Source organism: Mytilus trossulus, chromosome 11, assembly GCF_036588685.1.
Source record: "Mytilus trossulus isolate FHL-02 chromosome 11, PNRI_Mtr1.1.1.hap1, whole genome shotgun sequence".
In the NCBI taxonomy this organism is placed as follows: Eukaryota; Metazoa; Mollusca; class Bivalvia; order Mytilida; family Mytilidae; genus Mytilus; species Mytilus trossulus.
The window spans coordinates 33,716,436-33,724,482 of NC_086383.1; positions in this window are offsets into that span (position 1 = coordinate 33,716,436).

Below are 8,047 nucleotides of genomic sequence, written 5' to 3' on the forward strand. Positions count from 1 at the left end.
GAACCGTGAAGTCATTATTAGGTAAGGTATACTACCCTCTTTTCAAAGTAGCCTAGTCCTACACACAGATAGATTGGTTATCAGTCGGACTAGTCTATTCTTAAAGGAGGGTAGTATACCTTGCCTAATAATGACTTCAGGGTTCTGCTAGCAAAGCAAGCTAACCCAAGATATTATCTTTACCTACACACTCAATGAAATCGGCTGTAAAGATAAATCATATAATCCCTGCTTTAAACAACCATTGAAGCATTGTAATAAATCATTATTAAAAGAATTAAATTGAGATTTTGTAAATGCCAAATTATATTTAAGATATTTTCTAGGAGTTTTGCACTTATGTCCAGGCATTTTGTCCTCAATAGTATATGGTATTGCATGAGCTTTTGAATATTTAAAAATGAATTACCATAGATTGGTAAAACTTCTATTTGAAAAGACGAATTTTTTTCTGAAAAATAATCATGTTATTTTTTGTCATATCGAGATATTGTTAATGTTCATTTCACATGAAATTGATGCAATATTCTACTGGCCAATCTAACTGTTGTGTAAACAAATGCAATATTTATGTATATAGATTTATTGTAAATATCATACAGAAGCTGTTTTCACAAAAAAAATTATGAATAAAAATACTTGAAGGCTGGACAGTGACCTATAGTTGTTAATGTTTGTGTCATTTTGGTCTTTTGTGGATAGTTGTCTCATTGGCAATCATACCACATCTTCTTTTTGTATTGTAAGTCATTGACATTTTAGTATAACTAACGATCAATTTTGATCGTCATTTTTTCTGTAAAATGAGTTGCAGGACTTTTGTTATTGTACATTGTTTTTATTATTGATTTGTGTATTTCCCACCTAACCTGTTGTATGAACATGTACATTTAAAACAGTAATAACATGTTGGTTTTTTTTCTCTCAATTCTGTGGATTCATTATTTCTAAGATTCAAATTTTTGTATTTTTTATGAAAAATTGGATTATTGTTGATACTTGATTTAATGGCTTTGCCAAAGTCTTCATAAAAGGGGGTCTCATTGGGAGGTTCCAATCCCGGATCCTGCTTACTGTTTTGTCAGATTAGCGTATCCCACTTACACTGTGTACGTAAGCAATTCTCATTTTTTTGTCATTTCCAGGACCCTTTTTTTGTCATTTCCAGGACCCCGCTAGACCTCATTTCCCGTTTTCACAACACAATAATTTGACTTTCAAGTGTCAGCAATTCCGCGTCACTCTTAGACCCCAATGAGACCCATATGCAAGGCTATGTAATATTTGAACTTTGTTGAAAATTTATACCCAAGGTTTACTTTATCAATAAAATCTATGAGGTTTATTTTGATGAAAAACTTATAATAATGAATTCACAGAAATTTGCATTTATAACTTTACGCAATCCAAATGGACATGAGAAACTGTATGACTGGACTTATTGTGGATTCATTATTATTCGTTGGATACCAATTACTCATGGATACAGGTGAACCATGAAATTAAATGTTCAATGAATGACAAATTTTAAAAATTCATGAAAATTGATGAATCTACAGTAAATTTTATTGTAAGATCCAGACAGTTTGAGAGGAAAATGTGGAAATGATGATTTGTAGTTAATTTTTTATTATTTCTTTACTTTATAATTATTTTTATGATTTAGTTGTTATCATTAAATTCCATTTTGTTATTTTTAAAATGTTTAAAAAATGTAGATATTTATATATGTATATTGGATAGTAGAAAAAAGATATTTTGAAAGTTACTTCGGTTTAAAGAGCTTTATTTAAAATGGGGCTCTAGATGGGGTCAGAATTGAAAATAAATAAAAACGCAACTTATAAATTTAAAAAATAAATAGTGAAAAGTAAGCTTAATATAAATAGTAACACATTGTGCATTTTTACATCTGATTATGGACTTGATAGTGAAAAAGTAAAATATTTTCTACATTTTGTTTTGATTGATTTTTTTTTTAATTTTGAAAGAAAGAAAAAATAATACCACAATGTGCAGACTTTATTTAATCAAACTTCAACTTATAAATAGAACAAAATATTTCAATGATTTAGTATTATTCCTAAGTCGTAAAGATGGCCAGTTACATATAGAAATACATATTTGTTATAAATCATTGTTATAGGTCATTTAAATATATCCACTTATAATCTGTTGCCTTGTGCGATAACATTATTTTATAGTTATAGCCAAAAAATGCTAGTTGATCATTAGCCTTATAAATTTCATGCAAAACCACATTTTTTTTCTGTTCAATTTTTATCAAATCTGCACCATTAAATGCAAGAATCTTCCATCTTCTCACTCATAATCATATATATACAGTTGAATGCATAAGTTTATAGATTATAGTTTAAGATATGATTTAAAAATTTGGATGGCACCTATTTAAAATCAAACTGTCTTTTTTTTCTTTTTTTTTTAGAAAATCTTTCAAAAGAAAAGTTTTTGAAATAGTTGTTGCAGAACACTTCTGTTTGATTCATTACTACGGAACAAAAGAAATTTTTAAATCATGCATACGACTAAACTAAAAATATTGGCAAATGATTTTTTTTTGTCAAAAATTTCTTTTTATGTACATTCCATTTTTTCCACACATGTGATTTTGTTATTTTTTGTTGAATTTATTGAATGCTTTATAGGGCTTACAAAATCATGGCTTTTTAATTATTTCAGCAGATTTGTTTTCAGTTTGAATATGACCATTACAAGACAGAATATTTTTCTCTGTGTAATTTTAGACCATTTGGCCAACTTAAATTAAAAAGAAAGAAGATTCTCATCTAGGCTACAGGTCCAACAGATGTTTTGGGGATCCTGGTTCAAACTGCCAAATTCATACCAGATGTATGGCATGAACAAAACTATATGTTGACAGTTTCCCAGTTTATTCAATTTTTATGTCTTACTGTTTTCCAAAAAAACTTTTTAAGACCAATTTTTAGAATGCAATGGTTTAAAATTGTTAAAAACAGAATAAAATGCATATTTTTTTTATGAAAAGTCAATTAAATTAAAAAAAAATGTAAACAAAAATCTGTGTAAATTCTTGTTAACTCAAATATGAGGGGGGATAGGAACTTTATCAGGACTCCAGGATCGGGTGTTTTTAAGCTCTGGATTTCGGGATTGGCCCTTTCGGGATCCGGGAATTCTTGTTTTTGTGTTTCTGGACCTCGAGATTTTGTGTTTTTAAGCCCGGGATTTTGGGATTTTGTGTTTTTAAGCCTAGGAATTCGGGATCAGGACCCCTCCTACCCTCCCTCAAATATGAACTTCTTGCATGAGAATCTTTTAACTTTATTAACTTTGCCTCATTTTTGTTATAATTTTAACTGTGATTATGTTATAGTATGAATCAAAAAATTATTGTTGTACATTTGTATTTGTTTACATTGGTACAGATTATGTGTTACACACTTTTTATATATGTATATATAGTTTATACTTCTACACAGCTACTTTTGCATGGGTGCTATTTCTGTACTAAAATTTTGTAGTACTGGAAATCTACTTTTAATATTCAGTACTATTTTGTTACTCTAAAATTATTGTAATATTTAGGTACCTGAATTAACAGTACTTAATTTGTACTTGAAATTTAGGTACTACAGATTTTTGGTTACTACTGCTACATTTTCAGCATTTTGAAAGTTTTTCTATTTCAAATCTCTTAAAGTAATGATTTTCAAACATGGAATATTGTATTATTTCTGTACCAAAATATTTAGTACAAATCAAGTACTGTAAAAGACAATTACCTAAATATTACAATAGTTTTAAAGTAAAGAAATAGTACTAAATATTAAAAGTAATTTTCCAGTACTGCATTTTTTAGTACAGAAATAGTACCTATGCAAAAGTAGCTGTGTATCAATGATATTAAATATGTAAAGAGGAAAATGGGTGCAGATATAAATCTTCATATTAATAGAAGTAGATAAGATTTGAGAAAGCTGAAGATAGCTAACATCATCTAGTAGTATGCTAGAATTAGCATGTATTTTATTGAAGGATATTTATTGTTGTTTCTTTTGTTATATTTCTCAGTAAATTTATTTTTAGTTTGTATTATGTAGAATCATTCTACAAAAAAAAAAATATTAAAAAAATTATTGAAGATGCCAAAGTAAAAAGTCAGAATCACAAGATTTTTCAATAATTCTTTTCTATTTAATTAAAAATCATGTATACATAGGATTTTTTTAAATGACAATACTGAAATTCAGGGTGAAAATGTTTTTAAGAATTGGAACAAAAATAAGAACTAAATGAATAATCATGAATTCTTTTCGGAATTGCCCTTTAATAAGTAAGGAATAATCAAAAGATAGTATTGAGAGGTATTATTTTATCCTTTTTCCCCTCATTTTTGTTGAGCCTGCGATTAACAGCAAAAGTAGGACGAAACATTGGGTTCCCTGGAACTTTTACAAATTTTATAGTGTAAGGTTTGATTTGTCAGGTTTTTTGTACCTTTACCTTTTGAAATTTACCTTGGCGTTTGGTATTTTGAATAATGCCTTTTTCACAGTACATGTGTGTATAATTTATGAACATATACATGTATATCCTAAATAATTTTTCAAAATATTTCCACTATATCTTTTCAAATATTATGTATGTATAATATTTTTCTTCCGAAGTTTGATAAGTACTATTTGTTATAGAATAAGCATGAGACTTAGTTGTTTATTTGTTGAATTGTTAAATGTTTTTCTATTGTGTCATATTGCATGTAAAGAACCTTAACAATGTTATACCATTAAATAAAGAAAAAAAAAACGTCTTCCTGTCTTTTACATCCAGACTGTATCTATTATTTCTTTCCATGGTAACTGCTTCAATAGATATAAGAAGATATGGTTTGCGTGCCAATGAGACAACTCTTCATCCAAGTCACAATTTGTAAAAATAAATAATTATAGATCAAAGTACGGTCTTCAACAAGAAGCCTGGGCTCACAAAGAACAGCAAGCTCTAAGGGTCCCAAAAATGACTAGTAAGTGTTAAACCATTCAAATGTGAATACCAACCGTCTAATCTTTAAAAAAATAAAAACGGAGAAAAACTTATGAACCACATAAACAAAGACATCTACATACATCAGGTTCCTAACTTAAACCTTACCCTTAACTTAAACAATAGTGTAACATCACAACATAGAAAGACACACTATTAAATACCAATTGAAATGGCTTCACTCAATCAAAAGACATATATACTTTCAGGCTTTCTATACAAGCTCTATCTTTCTTTCTTTTCAGTCCCCAGCACAATGTCATGTAGAGGACATTAAAATACAATGTGTCCAAGAGTCTGTATGTCCATGTGTCTGCCAGTCCCGTCTTGTAAGCCTGCTCATCTACACATTTAACACATTTCTTCCAAGATTTGAACAAAAAGGTTTTTATCAGTTGTGTTAAGGACTTTTCAAAATCAGAACCCAACAACTATTTTTAATGGAATTATGCACCATGGATATACAAATTATATTTAAATTCATGAAATTGCATTGTGAGCACTTCCACACCTACATTTCTTGTTGATTTTAATAAAGTTTATATCAAAGGATTATTTCAGAAAGTTCTTGGAAGATTGCAAACCAACAACCTTTACTAAAGTTATGTCCCTTGGAAATATATGGAAAATAACATTATTAGACTTAATTAGTGATCTCATACACAAATAAGATGGGGTATGATTCTCAGTGAACAACTCTCTACCAGAGACCATATGATGTAGAGGTTATTTACTATGAGTCACTATACTGCCTTCAATAATTAGGAAAACCATAGTACCGTGAGGATGGTAAGCTGTAATTGGAACCAAAATGGGAAATCGATATTTAGTCCTATTTTTTGAAAAATTTTGGAAATTCAATATCAATCATTTGAAGTTGGTTTATTCAGCCCCTGCCTTTTACTTTTTTACAGATTTTCAAAAGTTCTTGGTAGCATATGAAAGCACAGTCTGTTGAATCATGCCAGATAGAGATATAGATCTTACAATCATTTCATACACCAAATATAGTTGACCTATTGCTTATAGTATCTGATGACATGACAAAATTACAAAAACTAATCATTTACCAATGATCTATGAAAATGAGGGCAAGGTCATATTCATCCTGCCTGATAAACATGTACACCCTATAACCGTTCAACACCAAAAATAATTGACCTATAACGTCTAATTCCTTAGACATGAAACAAACCATCAAAGTTTAACAGTCAAATGAATTATCAAATCTAGGTCAAGGGCAGAAGACAAATGCCAGTTGGACTTGTTCACCTTACAATTATTACATACACCAAACATAGTAGACCTATTGCTTATAGTATCAAGAGATGGACTTTGACACAAAAAATTTACCGTGTTTACTGATCCAAGTAATGAGGTTGGAGTCAAGTGAAAACTGTCTGACAGGCATGATGATTTTGCAAGGTACATATCAAATATGGTATTCCTATTTCGCATAATTAGAAAAATAAACATTACAAAATATTTTTCTTTTTCTTTCAAGTTATCTATGAACCAAGAAAATTACGTCAATGACAATGGACAAATGCCAGATGAAAACTTCATTTCATAAGGCATATAAATACAAAGTATGAGGCATCCAAGTATTCTACCTTCTTAAATATTAAGCTTTTAGTTAGTCAGTAATTTGTTAATAGAGTGGCCTCTGCTAGATCACCATCCCTTTGTTTTGCTTTTTGTGACAGAAGTCCAATGCGAGGGGAAAAAAAATCCTGAAAAAAAGATCTCATCATTTAGCCAAATTCTACAAATAAGCCAATAGGAAGTTTGAACTTTAATTAGACATTTTTATCCCTTGTTCATGTGTCGACTTGTGAGACTCCATACCTGCTTTAAACTTACATGAGCAGCATGACAGGTGCCATATGTGGAGTAGGATCTTCTTTCATTTCCACAGCACCTGTAATCACCCCTTTTTTTTGGCTGGGTTTGTGTTGATCAAGTTTTCAGTTTTCTATGTTATGTTTTGTATACTGTTGTTTGGCTTTTGTTTGGGTTTTTTTCTTCATTTTTTTGCCATTGCAATGTCAAAGCATTCCAGATGAAGGTAAATCCAGAAAAGCGCTTTGGATGCATTGAAATTATTAAACGTGTTGTTTTCAATTTTTTTTTATTATTTTCAACTTATGAATTTGAATGTTTGTCCATTTGGTATCATTCAACCTATCTCTGACATTTGCCATAATGGATCAACAATACAAACAGCATAGAATCATTTTCATAACAGCATGGACAAGACTGTTTGTTGTTGTGCTCAGGTTATCATTTGACTGGGTCAGATGAGGTGAACATTCGTCTGAAACAACCATTACCCTGGGTAGTCATATCGTAGGTGTTATTGACATTTAAACAGTGGGGTCTCCAAGGTTTTTAAATGCCTTAATCAGAGGTGGATTTAGATGGTTTTTCAGGGGCCTGGGCCCCCTTTTTCTGGGGAAAAATTGGTTGATTATATAGGAAAGCACTAAAGCATGATGGGAGTGAGCCCCTCTTTGGCAGTCAATGGGCCCCCACTTATGAAAATTTCTGGATTTGCCACTGTAAATCAAATAATACGAATAATTAGCAGAGGGCTTATTTTTGTGTGTGCATCTGCATGTACCTTACTCTATTTTTTTATTTAAATGCTTGCTGGAAATCCTCTGACAGATTGAGTGAGCCTAAAATCACTGCTATTGATAGCCGATAACAAACAAGTTAAAGGTAAATAATTCAATATTATTACCAACATAAGTATTGCGGTTGTCCATGCTGTTATGAAATTGATTCTATAATGAATGATTTTATAACTATCGGATAGAAACTGTATGATTTCAAGAGAAGGACGAAAGATACCAAAGGGACAGTCAAACTCACAAATCGCAAAATAAACTGAAAACACCACCGCTCAAAATGAAAAAGACAGATCCTGCTCCCCATGTGGCACCTGTCCTGTTGCTTATGTGATAACGAGTCCAATAAATAGTCTAATACTGTAGGT